Source organism: Quercus robur, chromosome 1 (assembly GCF_932294415.1).
Source record: "Quercus robur chromosome 1, dhQueRobu3.1, whole genome shotgun sequence".
Lineage (NCBI taxonomy): Eukaryota > Viridiplantae > Streptophyta > Magnoliopsida > Fagales > Fagaceae > Quercus > Quercus robur.
Window position 1 is genome coordinate 7,097,374 of NC_065534.1, and position 19,376 is coordinate 7,116,749.

General features: G+C 31.3%; 1 protein-coding gene and 1 pseudogene across 2 annotated transcripts in view; both read left to right on the plus strand.

Annotated features, from left to right (window-relative positions):
* The window catches only part of LOC126718393 (linoleate 13S-lipoxygenase 2-1, chloroplastic-like), a 166,646-nt gene that overhangs the window by 45,194 nt on the left and 102,076 nt on the right, over window positions 1-19,376 (plus strand). The window lies entirely within an intron of this gene.
* Window positions 5,538-14,506, plus strand: LOC126718557 (linoleate 13S-lipoxygenase 2-1, chloroplastic-like; annotated as a pseudogene).

A 19,376-nucleotide genomic window follows, 5' to 3' on the forward strand; every position in this document is an offset into this window, starting at 1 on the left:
ATTTTGTAACAAGGAAAAACATCACATCCAAATGCGTGTGTTTGAGTACAAAATTTAAGATTTCCCATATCTCTTATCCAGCTAATAGTCACATATTCATGATCCGACTTTTCAGCGTATCATCGTCAAAAATATCCACGCACTTGAAACACCATGATTGAATATCCATTTGCATAGTTCTAATTATAACCATTTGCATTATTCTAGCGAGATGTGGTCCAGCATAGAATTTGAACCGAGTCTTTTTGATGAAAAGTAAGATAAAATTTCATGCGCCTGTTTGATTTGGCATTTTGAGAGTTTAAAAGTGTATTTTTAAAACTCAAAACTCTATTTTACAATCACAACTCCTCGTAACTTTTTTACAAACATTCACTTTAAACTCAAATTAAACACAGTTAATTTTTTAAACAATTCATACAAACACACCCATAACATAACAGCAATGGTAACCTAACATATATATATATATATATATATTGTGTTCTTATATTAAGACTTTCCTATTGATTTTTCTTTTGGATTGTGGCTTGTATACATTTGGTTGTGAAGCAGTCATACTTGCCATCACAAACACCAAGAGGACTGAGGAAGCTAAGAGAAGAAGAGCTTGAGATTTTACAAGGTAATGGCCAAGGAGAGCGCAAGAGTTTTGAGAGGGTGTATGATTATGATACGTACAATGATCTTGGAAATCCTGATCTCTTTCACACAAGAAGTCTAGTGAGTCATGACATATTTCACAACAAATTTTACAAGTGTAGATGCGACAACTTATTAATACTAAATAATAAAGTGTTGTCGATGGTAAACTTATAAGAGGAATAAAATTTTCAACTGAACAAATGTGAGATTTGTTGTGAAAAACAATGTACATGTACTTATTTATACAAAAACATATTTTTGGTTCCTATATTTAATATTTTAAGGCTATTTCCATTTTGGTCCTTATGTTTTTAGAACTTTCAATTTGATCCTTGAGTTTTTGAAAAACTTTGGAATCACTATCATTTTTTCATATCTCAAGGGAGTTTGGTGTAATTTTTCCTTAAAATTTTTTTAATGGAACATTACAATTTACCGCCTTGTAATTTTGTCATACTACAATTTAATTCACAAGCTTTAAATTGCTACATTTGACCCTTAAGGTTTGGACTAAAATGAAATCATTAGACTTTCAACAATGGTGTTACAATACCGATAGGTAATACAGTGGTGAGGAGAACATTGGGGTGCTAAAGAAAATGGTGATTGTGATATTTATAGGCGATGGCAATGGTGATTGTGAGTTGTGACTTTTGTAACCTTACAAGATAAATAAAGGGAGTCAAAGTGAAAACAAATAATAATAGCTTGTATTGCGATGTCTCTATGTTCTTATATATGATCTTATCATAAATTTTTTTTTATAAAACTCCCTTACATAAATTGCTTGTTGGCAAATGCAACTTCCAAAATAATTTGTAATTGCACAATTAATCATTGCAGTGAATACATATATGGTTTAGAGTTCATGCTTAGTTTATTAAGGCTTCTTGACTACTATATGTATATGTCAATTCTTTCAGCAAGGTCCTTTTTTTTCCCCAAAACAATTTCTAGGAGATAGATACGCACAATTAGCAAGCATTAATTAAGCCATTAGCACTTAGCACACTGCAGGATAACAAGAGAGTTGGCTAAGCCCCACCAGATTAACAAGATGAATTGGGTGAGCCATCAATATCAAAACACGGAAACGGTTTGAGCCTAGTATTCCTATGCACCGACACCCAAACCTTGCCCTCGAAACTCATGCATCAACGCATGCAACATTATTATTAATGGGTTCACATATATTGTATTATAAAAAATTAGTCATTAGTTAGTCCTTTGACAAAATTATATGTGCGCCTCAAGATTTTCTATATAATCCCTTTTACTAAGTCATCTATAAAAAGTGTTAGTTTTTCAAACCTCACTCTCACAAGGGATTGAATTTTGATTTTTAGAGTAAAGGATTATGCTTCACGTTATGAATTTCAGAACTAATAGTGACAATCGTTTAATTTTCACCATGAAAGGAAGAATGCACGAATGAGAATGCATGCCACAAGGATTACTAGTACTAGTCAGTTTCCACTCTTCTTAAATCTTAACCATGTATTCTCTATCTTCTTAGCCATACTAACGAAACAATACAATAATATTAATATCCACGTGTTTGATGTTTACACAATTTTTGTTTGCTGCGGAATCGCTAAAGTCCTAAACGTTTCACTCAATAGACAGCTACCTATTGCCACTACATGCTAATGAGGCCACTCCGAAATCTCAATGCCCTTTGATTGATCTATTGGGTCAACATGAGAGTTATATTATTGTTATAACATATAAACTAATTAAGATCAATACTTTAATATTCTTGTCTCTATCAAATAACTTCCAAAGAGAGAAAAAGAAAGGAAAAAAAAAAGTTATTGATGCAAAATTTTGCATACTTTTTGTTTTTTTTTTTTTTTGTTGTCTTAATATCTATTAAAGATGTTATACACAAGTCAATTTTTCCAGTATATATATTATATACTCTTTAAAAAAATTCTTCTTGTATGTTGCATGATTTTTTATTTTTTATTTTGGTTAACATAGGAAAACATATCAACATATACATCTTTTATTGATATTAAAACATCATTGCTCACCTTGTTTCTTTGTTACCTCACTCGCCACACGCCCACACCCCTTGCCAGTGTCACACATCTTTAGATTTGGCTTTATCAACATTGCTCACCACTTTGGTGCAAAAACGAGCCAAATTTGGGCTAGACTCAAAGAGGATTCTCGATCTCCCTCCTTCGATCGGCAACCAACCCACAGCATAGTAAAATTGAGCGATTCAACAACGAATATTAATAGGATTCTTTATCGTTAATTTGACCTATTTCGGTTGGTAGCAAACTAGTGCTATTTGATCTATATAAAAAAGTTGTTATTTTAGTGTTTATGAGAGGTTTAATGGGCATTTTAACATGAATAGTGTACAATCTTTTTTTGAAAAATACATCCATTAAAAAAGAGTTAAATTTAACGGAATTTTCTAGCGACAAGAAATAACTTGTTAATTTTCAATATTTCAAAGAGATTAATTATTTCTCGGTTTTAAAGTTTAGAGGGGAGTACCCTACAATTAAGAGGGGAAAGTGCCATTAACCCCTTATAAATCTTATAATGAAATTTGGACGATATTTGTAAGAATTCATGAATGGTTAGGATTGGTTGCATGTGGACAATAAGGTATGACAGCACAGGGAAACTATTGATTTTTTTTTTTTTTTTTTTTTTTTTCCTTTTTTTTTCTTTTTCTTTTTCTTTTTCTTTTTCTTTTTGTCGTTCTAAACGTACGTGGTCGATGTTTATTGGTGCAATCCTTGTGATATAGACTTCAAGAAAATTACAAAATCTTCTAGTTGTTTGACATGTCTAAAAAGCTGCAAGTAGAAACAAAACAAAACAAAACTTCAATATTGGACCATTCATGTCGACCGGGTTGATTACCCCTTGCCATTTCTAGTTGCATAAATATAATATACATCTATAATTCATCGACCACCCAGAATTTTTAATTTCTTTCAACTTCAGAGAATGTGCGTCTAAAATAGGCATCCAACACGTCAATAGGCCCACTAAAATATATCGATCTTCACAGCTGCATGTGTTATTCCATAAGACAATCACAACACGTTTTTTCTTTTTGTGTGATGGGTATGGGACAAACACATGACGTTAAGACAACGTATTCTATATTGATTCTTGCAATATAAATGTATATAAGTTGGTTATGAGTTATGACTCTAATGCATGTTTATCTTTTTAGATATCGTGAAGTACTTCTAATAATTGAAGTTGGTTATTGGTTATGATGGATAAGTAGATTTGACTTATTTAAAGGTTCATATTGCTAACCAAATGAAAGATCACCTAATAAAGAATTTTTGCACTAATCGCGATTCACTTGTTTAGTGGGAATGTTATATTGGATTTGATCTTCACATTAGCATTCTAAAACTAAAGAAGAACAACATCGACGCTAGACATTGCATTGATGTTTCCTGAATAAGCTATATGGTGCATGAGTATGATATTCTCCGGATCGTTTGAATTGGATTAAGATTGTATAAGTGTGTAGTGCAAGCGTGTGTTGGAACTTTGATTATAATTTAACTAGTCATTTTGAGATATAATGCTCATATCTTAGGTGGTGACAATCTGGTATCAAAGTTTAGGTTTTAATCTTTAAGGAGTACTCTCAAGCTAGCTTTTTAATTTTGTAAGGCTGGTTCTAAATATGCCTATAGCATCCTGTTGCTTATATGCATAATTTTACTTTTTTTTTTAGCCAAATCTGAGTAATATCTATAAACTTATAAGTATGCTTTGCCAAGGTCTTTATTTTATTTTTATAGGTGCTTTGCCAAAGTCTTAGCTATTTTTTTTTCTCCAAGAAAAAAAAAAATTGTAGCTAAGACTTTGACTTGGATCGATTCTGTATTATCTCGAATCATTCTTTGACATCCTGCCTAAAAATCAATGCTCGATAGACTACCAATATATGTTTCCAAGTCATTCACGTCATCACAAAGCTTATATAGAGTTTATCAGTATGTAAGTGCTACTTTGACATAATCTAGTGCAGTACTGCAATCTCTGCCGACCAATTCGAATTTTCAATACTTATTTGAAAAATGCACGGCATCATACAACTTTCTTGTACTCATATTACATGTCTTGTCAATTAAACCATATTTGGTATTTTGATTTGATTTTCCTTTTATACGCACTAGGGTCATGTAGGAAAAATTATGTGGATGGTGTGCTATACCATTATGCTTTGATCTTTGTTTGGTGGCAAATTGGCAATGCGTCACGCTAAGATAATAGTTGATATTATACTGGTTTTTTTTTTTTTTTTTTTTTTTTTTTTTTTCATGCATTTTCACACCCTTAATTATTATTAGAGCTGCGAATTAAGTAATAAAGTCTCTAAAAGGGATTAAGGATATATATATATACACAAAGTTATCCTTCAAAAAATGAAATTTAGGCATGTAATCTAGGACTAAAAATGTGTATGACCCAAAGAAAAGAAAAGAAAGAAGAAACAGCTACAAAATGTGGACAACTGAAAGTTCAAAGTTGCATTAAAATCCAATCAAAGTCTGATTGTGTAGTCCTTATTGTGGATTGGGAACTCCCAAAAATAGAAAGGAGTAAAGGACCATAATATTCCCATTTTTTCATACTTTATGTCTCAAAACTCTCTTGAATATGGATAAACGCCTTTTGAATTTGCTTTCTACCCCAATCAAGATAATGCACTCTCAGAGTTCCTACTAAATGAGAACAAATTTGGTTCTCATAGGCAAACTAGTTAACAATAGCGTGTTATCATGGCCATGAGATTTTTCAACGTCCCATTTCTCTATATATATAAGTCCTTAGCCCTTCCCAATTCTTGTGCAACAATTGTGTACTTTCCTTCGCCATCATATAGACAAATACTCACACACACAAAGTTCCTTAGTAAAAATGTTCATAACACAACTTCACCAGTCACATTCCTCTCAAAATCCATTCCTATTGCACTTGCACAAGACATTCATTGAGGGCAATTGCAATGGGAAAGGGAATGGGAATGCTTCACGTATAATGTCAGTGCACCACTCATTTCATAAAAAGGCTAAATATGTTGGAGTTCACTCCATGGCTAGTAACATAAAAGCTGTAGCAAGCACTGCTGGAGAAGAGGCCAGTTTTGTGAAAGCCATTGTTATTGTGAAACTTACTATTGGTGGATTCCTTTCAAACCCTGGGATAGACCGAGGGCTAGATGATATAAAAGATTTGCTTGGTGAAACACTTGTCTTGGAACTTGTTAGTATAGAGCTCGATCCTAGTAAGTGCTGATTCAACGATAGTATAGAAAGAATTTGTCGTTATTCCTGCATAGTTCTCTCTCTCTTTCTTTTTGAAAAAATATTAGCTCATGAGATTGTTTATGAAACATCTATATTTAAAAGGTATTTGGAAGCCCATGGCTCCTTCAAATATAAGACAAGTGCTACATGAAAGATGAAACCATCTTATGAGATACTTTTTCTTTTGATGAAGACCATAACTTTAATTCAAATGATATTTCTTTTTTCAATAAGAATAAGTAGAAGGTAAGGTGATTGTGAGTTAACTCACAATTTTATTGAATGAGTCATGAGTGTGTCTTACTAATAAAAAAGTCCATCTTTTTGTCCAAAAAAAAAAAATTCCCACATATAACAATCATATTCAAATATATAGTCCAAATAAGCTTCATCTTTAATTGGTCAAAAACACGAAAAAGGACAGTAAAAGTCAAAAGCTTGTATAACACATCATTCAAAAAAGCTTGAAGTGGCTAGTCCCTACTTAATTGATCTGATTCCGCAATTATAAATTCTTACATTTCTACCCCACCAAATATATATGGTATACCATGGCAGCCAAAATAAGGTTTAGAACCGAATGCTTCAACTACTCTTTACTTTTGAAATTGGAATTTGCTAATTTAGCTCAATATTCCAATCATGATTTGGTCTTCTAATTACATATATTTGTTGAGAAGAACATTTTACAATCACATAGTGATTGATGCAGTCAAAATGTATATGGCAACTTTTCTCCATTCTGCATTTACAGAATCCACATAACATATTTCTACCATATCCTAACTTTCAAGTTCATCTTTTAAGTATCGAGCCAACAGATAAACATGTTTACGCACAACTTTGGAAAACCATATTAGTTTCACTAAATGTTCACCACATACTAAACTATGTACAAACTCCGACATTCTCACAAACCTAAACCCCCCAATACAGCCGGTCTTTCTTGCTCAAATAATAGACAAACTCTCAATTCACAAACGTAGGTATTATTTAACCTCAAAAGAACTATTAAAATAAAAACTTGAGGCAATTTTCGACATAAACACAGAGTATACTTAGAGTTTGTTTGAGATCAGATGAAAAGTTCAACTTATTTGATTTTTTAGCTTCTTTTTTATACTAGTTATGAGTCTCATTGCATTTTTTGGTATTATTTATAGGTTTCATTGTACTATTCAACTAGTTTTCAATTTCAACTAAAATATGTTGTTCTCAGACAGACTCTTAATGCAACTTTTGTTGACGTTAAACCACTTAATATATATTTTATTTTATAAACATTTTGAAACTCTTATAGTCAACCATGATTAAAGTTACACATTTTATTTATTCTAGACATGCACACCAAATTGTATATAAATAGAATGTTATTTATTATATATAATAATATGTAAATTGATATTTATGTATAATTTTAAAATAAAACAACTTGAAAATTAAAAAATTTATATATAATATAAGTATTGATCATTGATCAACAACTTGAAAATTAGACATTAAATATTTTGCAAACTTGGCTTATGAAGAGTATAAGAAGATAAGGTAATTAATCCAACAATGAATTTATAAAAAAGCTTACTATAAAATTATTAAAGGATCATGTAAAATTAGAAAGACATGTTGTAACTTAAACCAAACACACACTCATATTGTGATATTTATGTAACTCATTCTTTGCATAATGATATAATATGGATTTAGTGATATTTCCGTAAACTATGAGGGCGTTTGGATTCAACTTAATCCTACCTCTACGTTTTGCAACACGTTTTCAGTCCTTTTTTTTTTTTTTCTTTTTTTTTTCTTTTCCTGGGCATGAACAATGATTTTACTGTTCAGGAGACAATTTTTACTATTCACACACTGTTCTGTCAATGTTCACGCACTGTTCATCACTGTAGCAACACTATTCATACATTAAAAAATATTAAAAATGGGTCCCACGATACTATTTACACATTTAAGAATTATTTCGCTACAGTGTTTTCAGTTTCAACAACAATAAATTCAATCCAAACGGACCCTATATGTAATATATTTGACTGTTTTGAAGATACTGGATTAGAGAAGGATACAATTAAAGGATATGCACATAGGACTAGCCAAGAGGAGGCAGAGGTGAAATATGAGTCCAGTTTTGAAGTTCCGATAGATTTCGGGCCGATTGGGGCTATTTTTGTAGAGAATGAGCACCACAAGGAGATGTATCTTCAGGATATTATCCTCAATGGCTTCCCTAATGGTCCCGTTCGTGTGAAATGTAATTCATGGGTTCATTCAAAATATGACAATCCTCAAAAAAGGGTCTTCTTTGCAAACAAGGTCCACCTTTCTCTCTCTCTCTCTCATAAGCATATTTTATATGTACATATATACAAACATATAAATAGGATATAAACTCGAACTAAGCATCATATTTACAATTTTATTCACAAATATATTATTATATTTGAATTTGGTTCATTTAATAATTGAGTTTAAATTTTAGCTTGACATTGGTTTGTTGATTAAATAAATGTGAATAAATAATTTTATTTTTATTATTTTTATTACATTAAATACGAATGGGTTATAAATAGGCCTTTATATATATATTATTTTTTTCCTAATTTAATATTTAATAATAATGGTAATTATTAATAGGAATATTTATGGTTGTATTAGTATATCGACCTAACTATTTTTATTATTTAAGAAATTTTGACATGACTATTCTAGTAAAGGTTTTAAATATAAAATAATTATTTTGATATATATATAATAGAATTTAAAATTTGTTATATATATATATATATATACATATATTATATAAATTATAGATTATAAGTAACCCTACAGCAGGTAACCCTATAACAAAGTTAGTTTAAGGATTATCAATTTCCCATATACTAAATTCTTTTTTTTTTTTAAAAAATCCGTACACTATGTAAGTGCAAGTGGTCCTTTCATTTCACACAATTTTTTTTTTTAATAAAAGAGGTGGTCCTTTTATTTCACAGAATTTTGTTTTAAAAAAAAAAGTGGTCCATTTCTTTTCTTTGCCATCATTAATATTGAATGGTCCATTTCGAAATATGTCTTCATGATTGGACTATTTTCTGAATTCAGTTTTTAAAATTAACCAAGTCATAGAAAGATAAAAAGCCAATTAAACAACCACAATTGTTATTTTTTTTCCTTAAATTTTGCATTCCATATCTTTCTTAATTATTTTTGTAATAAAGACAAAACATCACAGCCAAATGTGTATGTCTTTTCCTGGGATATGTGAGTCATAAGGATAGAGTACAAAATTTAAGATTTCCCATATCTCTTTTCCAGCTAATAGTCACAAATTTATGATCCGACTTTTCACTGTATCATCTTCAAAATTATCCACGCACTTGAAACACCATGATTGAATATCATGCATAGGATCAACCAAAGAAAAAAAGATGAACGCCAAGCATAGTTCTAATTATAACCATTTGCATTATTCTAGCGAGATGTGGTCTAGCATAGACTTTGATCCAAGGCTTTTAGAGGAAAAGTAAAATAAAATTTCATGCATGTCAATGGTAACTAAACATATATGGGCGCATTTGTATAAATTATTGGAAAAATGTGTTCTAAGTTTAAAATATTTTCCTCGCTAATATTCATTGCCAAAATAGATTTTGTTGTAGTGAATGAGCGTTTGTAAAAAAAACAATGAAAAGTTGTGGTTGCAAAATAGAATTTAGAATTTTAAAAATGCTATTTTAATCTCCCAAAATACCTAACTAAACAAACCTTATATTGTGTTCTTATATTAAGACTTTCCTATTGATTTTTCTTTTGGATTGTGGCATCGTATATGTTTGGTTGTGGAGTAGTCATACTTGCCATCACAAACACCAAGAGGACTGAGGAATCTAAGAGAAGAAGAGCTTGGGATTTTACAAGGTAATGGTCAAGGAGAGCGCAAGAGTTTTGAGAGGGTGTATGATTATGATACGTATAATGATCTTGGAGATCCTGATACTAGTGTAGATCTTAAAAGACCAGTACTTGGTGGCAAAGAGCACCCTTATCCTAGACGTTGTAGGACTGGGCGCCCTCGGTGTGATACAGGTACCAAATTACTATATATACATTCAATTTTTACTCCTTTTGCAGGATTAATGGCCATTGAATGAGCTAGGGAAAACAAAACCCTAAAGCAAAATAATTATAATTTGGTAAATATGTTGGACAGAAGTGTTGGAAATATGACACTTGGATATTGTCAATGTCACCTCCAATCAATGAAAAAATGATTAAGATCATTATCTTATCTTCTATGTTTCTTTTCAATCAATGACTTCTCAAAGTATGCATCTGACATATAGTAGGTAACCTGTCATGTAATATGTTCCTCTCTGCCTCTGGCAACATATTTCTAAAAAGATTCATAAAAACAAAAATAATGAAGGCCAGCCTTCTTTGTTGCCTGGGTGGCGCCACGTTTGAAAAACATTATAAATTTATAATGGGTCCTCCTAAGGGTATACATTAATCATTTATTTTAGAAAATTTTTTTATGGAGAATTAAAAAAATTGTCAAAATAATTAATTACTTTTTCCTTTTTTCATAAAAAATTTCTTAAAATGGTTTACTAATATATACTTTAAGGCTACACATTAGTAAATCCCATTGATAATAATGAGATATAAGTAGGATTTTGGATTTTCTTATATCCAAGGGTTTTAGAACATTATAAATTTTAAAAAAAATGGAATGAAATAAAATATTGTCACCCTATAAATTTAACCATTTTCTAGTTAACTTATCGACGTAATTGACTGGGTAATAGGTAATTACTTTTATATAAAGTCAACACTCACAATAAACTATTTACTTTAACAAGTTGTGCTAAAATTTATGTAATAGACTAACTCTTTATTTTCTAAAAGTCTCTCAGGGTTTTTTCATTTTCTTTTTTAGGGTTCAAGAAACAAAAATTAAATATAATAAAACAAAATAAATTAGCATAAAAGTGTAAATTTAGCCCTTTCATTCATATATTTGATCCTAACCTATGAACAATTGTGTTATACATACATAGATCCATTGTTTGAGAAAAGGGGGAGCAATATTTACATTCCTAGAGATGAAGCCTTCTCAGAAGCAAAGCAAATAGCATTTTCAGCAAAGACTGTACGCTCAGCGTTGCATATAGTAATACCAACCCTAGAGGCTGCAATCATCGAAAAAAGACCTCGGATTCCCCAATTTCGCGGCTGTGGATTCACTTTTCAACGAAGGAGTTAAGTTGCCTAGTCTCAAAAACGATAACAAAGGGTTTCTCAAAACTCTTTTGCCCCGACTAGTCAAGGCTATAACTAATACAGCAGACAATGTGTTGCGCTTTGAGGCCCCAGAAACAATGGACAGTAAGAAAACAAACTCATATGCTATCTTTGGCATTGCAATTTATATTTCTGTTACTCTTTCTCTAATTAATTAAATGCTTTTTGAGCATGTAGGAGACAAATTCTTTTGGTTTAAGGATGAGGGATTTGCTAGGCAAACTCTTGCTGGTCTCAACCCACATAGCATAAAGTTGGTCACGGTATGATAAATTGACATTTACTTCCAAAGCATTGAACATAAGTGTCCATACTCCTATGGTATGGTGGGCACATATAAACTTTTTTTTTAACAATATATACAACCAAAACAAAAGATTGAAGTGTCCCACTACACTATTAAAATGATATTTTGTGATTAATACATAATAAAATGGTGTTAGTGATGCGTTCATATGAAATTGATGTTTACTCTAATGATAACTTGTTATCTTAACAAATTGGATGTGAGAAAAATTGTCTTAAACATTGCTTGTAAAGAAAAAAAAAAAAATCAAAGTCAATTGCCCCTAAATGAAAAAAAAAAAAAAAAAAAATATATATATATATATAATCATGAGAGCACATATATTTGCATAAAATTTTAAATTACAATTGAGATTAGGAAAAAAAAACAAACTATTATTATAATGAAGTATTTTTATGCTAGGATGATGATCATACATATGTAAAGCAATACATGAATATCATGCAGGAATGGCCATTGAAGAGTAAACTTGATCCTAAGATCTATGGACCGCAAGATTCAGCAGTCACTACAGAATTAGTTGAACGAGAAATGAGAGGCTTAATGACCGTCAAGGAGGTAGCATATATAACTGATACACACTATGACCATTTATATATTGATTTCTTTCTCACATAAATTTGCATACATGCTAGGCCATAAGTCAGAAGAAGTTGTTCATTATAGATTACCATGATCTATTTTTACCATATGTGAGTAAAGTAAGACAAATTGAAGGCACAACTCTGTATGGGTCACGGACACTGCTCTTCCTAACCCCAGATGGCACATTATGGCCCCTAGCCATTGAGTTGACTCGGCCACCAATGGATGGGAAGCCACAATGGAAACAAGTTTTCACACCTTGTTGGGATTCTACAAGTGTATGGCTTTGGAGACTTGCCAAAGCTCATGTCCTTGCTCATGAGTCTAGTTATCACCAACTAGTTAGTCACTGGTACGTTCCACTTCTAAATTTTGTTTACTATTTGTTATAGACACAATATTTTTTACTTTTTCATCATTGTTTTTATTATTATTATTTTATACAAGATAAAAATTCTACTTTAGTCTAATTTAAGTGTATACGTGTGTGAAACTCCCTTTTAGAGACTTGAACTTCGGCCTTTTTGCTCTCCCTCTCACACCCCACAAGTACTTATTCTTATGGAATGACTACCGCACCAAGAAAGCATGGTGGTTCATTATTGTTAATATGGTCTATCATGATTGGAGTAACATTACATTCACTTGAATTCACCATTGAATAATTTTTATAACGCATCAATCACAAAAGGCCATTTCAACATCTAATCTAATCTTCAAATAGAAAGAATCTTTTTCCCTAAATTTAGGACTTTGGCGTCTTCTTTCTTCATATTATCATACCATCTATACTGAAAGGACTAGAAATTCTTTTGCAGGCTAAGAACTCATTGTGCTACAGAACCATATATCATAGCCACGAATAGGCAACTCAGTGAGATGCACCCAATCTATAGATTGTTGCACCCACATTTCCGATACACTATGGATATCAATGCTCTTGCTCGAGAAATACTTATCAATGGAGGAGGGATCTTTGAGAAGTCATTCACCCCTGGAAAATACTCCATGGAGCTTAGCTCCTTGGTCTATGACCAAGAGTGGCAGTTCAACCTACAGGCACTACCAGCTGACTTAATTAGCAGGTACTTTGATAACTAACCTTTCATAAACAAGCAACAATTTAAGTCATGATTTCTTATGATGTTGTCCATCTAAGGTTTATTGTACAATTCCTAAGTCCTAACACTACCAATTTGTCAACACATAATAATTCTTCTCTTTGATTGTTTAGCACTAGTATGACTTAATCATTTTCAACTCATTTGACTAAATTAAACACAAATTTTAAAATTTCACTTTTTTCTAAATATAATTGTACTTTATCATTTTTTTTTTTTTTTGGTAATACATACATACTCCCTCCTCCTCTCACATTAGGAGCAGGTCCTATGGTGGGACCCATATATGGAGCCCACTTCTCATGTGCAAAGAGTAGGCATTGCTCCCGAATTAACTAATAATTTTCCTTTTTTCATTGCTTGAATGCAGGGGAATGGCTGTTGAAGATCCAACAGCTCCACATGGCCTAAAGCTCACAATTGAGGACTACCCTTATGCCAATGATGGCCTCCTCCTTTGGGACTCCATGAAAGAGTGGGTGAGTGACTATATCAATCACTATTACCCTAACCCAAGTCTTATAGAATCAGATCAAGAGCTCCAAGCATGGTGGACAGAGATTAGAATAGTAGGCCACGGTGACAAAAAGGATGAACCATGGTGGCCAGTCCTCAAAACCCCAAAAGACCTCATAGAGATCATCACAACAATAGTATGGGTGACATCAGGACACCATGCAGCCGTGAACTTTGGACAATATACTTACACGGGCTATTTCCCTAACAGACCTACTATTGCTAGAACTAACATGCCCACTGAAGACCCTTCAAAAGAGGCTTGGAAAACCTTCTTGAAAAAACCCGAAGGTGTACTTTTACAATGCTTCCCTTCACAAATGCAAGCAACAAGAATGATGGCTGTTATGTACATACTATCAAGCCATTCACCAGAGGAGGAGTATATAGGGGAGAAAATAGAGCTAACATGGGCTGAGAACCCAGTTATAAAGGCGGCTTTTGAACGGTTTAGTGGGAGGTTGATGGAGCTTGAGGGGACTATTGATGAGAGGAATGCAAACAAGGATTTGAAGAACAGAAATGGAGCTGGGGTTCTGCCATATGAGCTCTTGAAGCCATTCTCACTTCCTGGAGTGACCGGAAAGGGCGTTCCGTATAGCATTTCCGTTTGAAGTTGAAATATTGTATTGTCATAGATTACCTCAAATTCCAACACATTTCAAACTGAAAATTATAAGAATAAGAGGGCCAAATAATTTTTTGTGTAACTACAATAATTTCACATATGTTGGTGACAAACTAGAGCATTACATCATAGATACATTGTTACTGTTAGAGAATTAAAGGCTTTGCTCCTAATAAGGGGCTTCTTTCAGCACGATTTTTTTTTTTTCATGCAAGAAGTCCAGTGAGTCATAACATATTTCACAACAAATTTTACTAGTGTTGATATAACAACTTATTAATACTAGATAATAAAGTATTGTCGATGATAAGCTTATATAAGAATAAAATTTCCAACTCAACAAATGTGAGATTTGTTGTTAAAAACATTGTATATGTAATTAATTATACAAAAACATATTTTTGATTCCTATATTTTGGGATTCTTTATATTTTGATCCTAGAGTTTTTGTGCTTATTATTACTTTTGTCCTTACCGTCATCTAGTAACAAAAAAAACTTATATGATTGACAGATTGCATTGTTGACACAAATAAAGATGATATGACTAATAAAATGATAATAATAATAATCATAAAAAATGTGTTTTAAAACATATGCTCTTAGGGCATACCTTACTAAATCAATTTAGGAAAATTTTTATAGAAAAATGAAAAAATTACTAATTTTTTTGACAACATTTTAAATTTTCAATAAAATATTTTTAAAAATTTTTGATTAATGTATGCCCTACCAGACTCATAAAAATTTAATTAGCATTAAAAAAAAAAGTCAAATGTCAGCAAATAAATAAATAAACAAAATCCACATAAGATATAATTGCTCTTAGTGCCTATTTGATTCCATATATAATAGAACATACTATTTTTCAGAATCCTATATTTTTATCAACATTTTTTTAAACTATTTTTATTAACACTATTTTTCAAACAAAATAAAATTAAAATAAGGTACACCAAAACCTACACATAAGATCTGTTTGGGATCAGCTTATTTTACTGAAACTAAAAACTTTTTGCTAAAAGTACTGTAGATAAAAGTAAAAGTTAGCTGAAATAATACAGTATAACTCATAAATAGTACAAAAAAGTGCAGTAGATCCCATGAATAGTAACAAAAATAAGCCGAATAGTAAAATAAGTTGGCTTTTTAAGCTGAAGCCAAACACACACATAATCACATAAACTCTTAATTATTGTTCTAAAAAAAAAAAAAATCTTCTAGGTACACCGACACCAATTGACAGTTGATATGGTGTTCTAGCTCTACACTGTACACTTTACACATGCGGTTGTACCAACCGTGTTGGTGACTTGGTGTCTAGTTTAATCGTGCGAATCAAATCGTTACATTATTATTGTGTTCAAAATTCAAATTGGTGTTCAAGTGACACAGTTCTTAATTAATTTGACATGCCTTACTTTAATTTAAAAAGTATAAATTTTACTTTAAAATATTCGAATCATCACTCACGGAGTAATTCTTAAAGATAAAACTTAGATATGGTACCTTAGGTACTGTTCTTTAAGTTTTTTTTCTTAAGATTCAGTCATGTGACTATTTAACTAAAAAATACACTTTCATCTCATAAGGAAAAATCCACATGGTAGAATCTTAAAAATGATACCTAAGGAACAGCATCTAAGTACTGTACCTAAGTCTTAATCAATTCTTAAATATTTCCGGAGTATGGAGAATGATGCTCATTCTTCTCACATTTATGGTGGGGTACCTAAGAAAGAATACACTTTCATCTCATAAGGAAGAATCCACATGATCGAATCTTAAAAATGGTACCTAAGGAACAACACCTAAATACTGTACCTAAATCTTACCCAATTCTTAAATACTTCCAGAGTATGGAGAATGATGCTCATTCTTTTCACATTTATGGTGGGGTCTACTCATTAAATTCATGATGAGGTCCACCATAAATGTAAGAGGAGGTAGCATCATTTTAACAAATTTTTTTTTTGTGTATTAGGAGTACCTAAGAATTTCCCACCTCAAGAAGCCCACTATGAGAGGGATTAAGATCCAGATGCTAGTGCACTGTGCAATTAAGTGAAAATGAAAAATGAAATGTAAAAGTGAAATTGTAAAAAGTTGAGGTTTAAAAAAATTTTATTTAAGGGTTGAGATTAAAAGTGACTTTTGCAACTTTTAATCTTAGCCATTGATTACATATTGTATGGTGCAATAGCTTATCCCTATGAGAGACAGAGAAAGAGGTAGGGTTTGTTTGGAATCTACTTATTTTGCTAAAGTTGAAAACTTTTTGCTAAAAATACTGTAGATAAAGGTAAAAGTTAGCTGAAATAGTACAGTGAAATTTATGAATAGTATCATTAAATGCAGTAGACCAAATGAATAGTAGTAAAAATAAGCTGAATAGTAAAATAAGCTGGGAAAAAATAAGCTATCCAAACGGACATGTAGTATGTGAAAATTTCGTACCTTTTTTAGTAGAGATAGACTTTATAATCCTGTTAGACATATATTAATAATCTATTTTATAAAACTTTTTATGAAAAATTGAAAAAAATTATCAAAAAAGTTAATCACTTTTTCACTTTCCCATAAAAATTTTTCTTAAAATAGTTTACTAAATATGGAATGGACATACATTAGTAAAACCCTTATAAATTTTATAGTTTAGTTTGATGAGACAAGAGCAACAATTCCTTGACGTTTCAGAGACTGATTCCTCACGAGGTAACTTTATTATGGTGATATTCAATTGCTCATGACTTTCACGTAAATTCATTATTTGTTTTTACCACTTACAATTAGTCAATTAAAACAATTGTGGCAAAGGATGTATAAATGTGTGGGTCCTAAAATTATTCAATACAAATAGGGTCTTCCATTAATCAACTTATTGTTCCTCAAGAGTGCTTTTCTATTATTCCTATGACTAGCTACATATTCTTGGGCATTGCTAATCAGTTGATCAGCTGATTTGATTTCTATAACTTAGCAAAAAGAAACTTTAAGTCTCAACCATTAAATAAAAAAATAGTAAAAAAATTTTATGAGTGGGAGGGGGGGGGGGGGGGGCGGGGGGTTTAATTGCATAGTGCAATTGCACCGAATCTCAATCCCTTTTGTGAAATTATGAGTCTTCTTTTATGATTTTGATAAAAAAAATTCCCCTTTCGTGGATTCTCATTTTTTTTTTTTTATGATATATTTTACAACATAACTAATCATTTTTAATTTCTTCTATGTGCCAAACTAATTCAATTCAATATCCAATATATGTGTCAAAATTAATTAAATAAAAAAATGTCTTTCCAACTTTGTCAATGTCTATAGTTCAAAATGTTCTTGTAGAAAAAAAAAAGTTCACAATATGTAAAAGGAAAGCATAGGTAAAAAATGAATGATGAAGAAAATAAAGAAGCTTAGGAAAAAATAGTTCTTAATTGAAAAATGCTAAAAAAATTCTTTAGGAAATAATTTATTCTGCATTAAAATTTATGTATAAATAATTAAATTTAACATACTAATTAATTTATATGTTTTGAAAGGACTGTTATTATATTGTATATTTTTATATGTGTGTGTGAGAGTATGCATGCAGAGCAAATCAAATTCAACAAGGCTCTAGGCTTCAATGAAAGGTTCTCCAACCTTATCTTTCAATGCATCTCCACAGTCCAATTCTCTCTTTTACTGAATGGTGGAATTTGTCAAAACTTTAATCCTAGCTATGGCCTAAGGCAAGGAGATCCACTATCTCCATATCTTTTCATTCTTGGAAGCAAGATTCTTATGAGACTTAGTTGATCAGAAAAATATCTCAACAATTAAAGTGGCCAGCACAGCTCCCCCCATTTCGAAACTTTGTTATGCTGATGATGTAATTATTTTCTGCAAAGCAAAGCACTCTAAACTAGTTAGCCTAAAAAAATTTTGGAAGAGTATTGCACTTGGTCTAGCCAGCTTATAAGCATAGAAAAATCTAGTGTTTTCCCATCAACAGGAGTTAGTATTAAGTTTTTGTGCCAAGTAAAATCCTGCTGGGGTCTTAATTCCCTTCTTCAAAGTACCACTTATCTCGGAGTTTCCTTGTTTTTATCCAAGAACGGGTCCTATGATCTCAAGTTGGTGAAAGAAAGACTGGAGAGCAAGCTGAGTAGCTAGAAAGGTAGGAATTTGTCATGGGCAGGGAGAGCAACTCTAATTAAATTTGTGGTGCATTCTATTTCAACATACACAATGGCCGCCTTGTAATTCCCCAAGAATTTATACGATCAACTAGATTCAATGGTCTACAAGTTCTAGTGGGACCCTATAACGAAGTCAGGCCATTTTTGGACTCCTATTGCTTGGTCTACTTTATGTAGATCTCAGAAGGAAGGTGGTTTGGGTTTTATGAACTTTGGGATTTCAATCAAGCCATTCTTTCCAAACTAGTTTGGTGGATTTTGTCAAGTAAGAATTGTTTGTGTGTCAATATTCTAAAGGCAAAATATAAGGTAAGACACAATTAGTCAATTAAAACAATTGATCGTGATTGCACTGGATCTTAATCCCTTTTGTGAAATTACGAGTCTTCTTTTATGGTTTTGATAAAAAATGAAGAACGAAGAAAACAAAGAAGCTTAGGAAAAAATTGTTCTTAATTAAAAAATGCTAAAAAAATTCTTTAGGAAATAATTTATTCTTCATTAAAATTTATCTATAAAATAATTAAATTTAACATACTAATTAATTTATATGTTTTTTAGGACTGTTATTATATTGTATATTTTATATGTGTGTGAGAGTATGCATGTAGAGCAAATCGAATTCAACAACTTAGTAAATGAATTAAGAATTTGAGTATATTTTGAAATCAAGATAAAACAGAATGTGAATTGAATTATAGGAGACCAATATAATAATAAAATGGAAGCAGTCATACATCTAAGTTAAAACATGCTATTTCTCAAAAATAAAAATAAA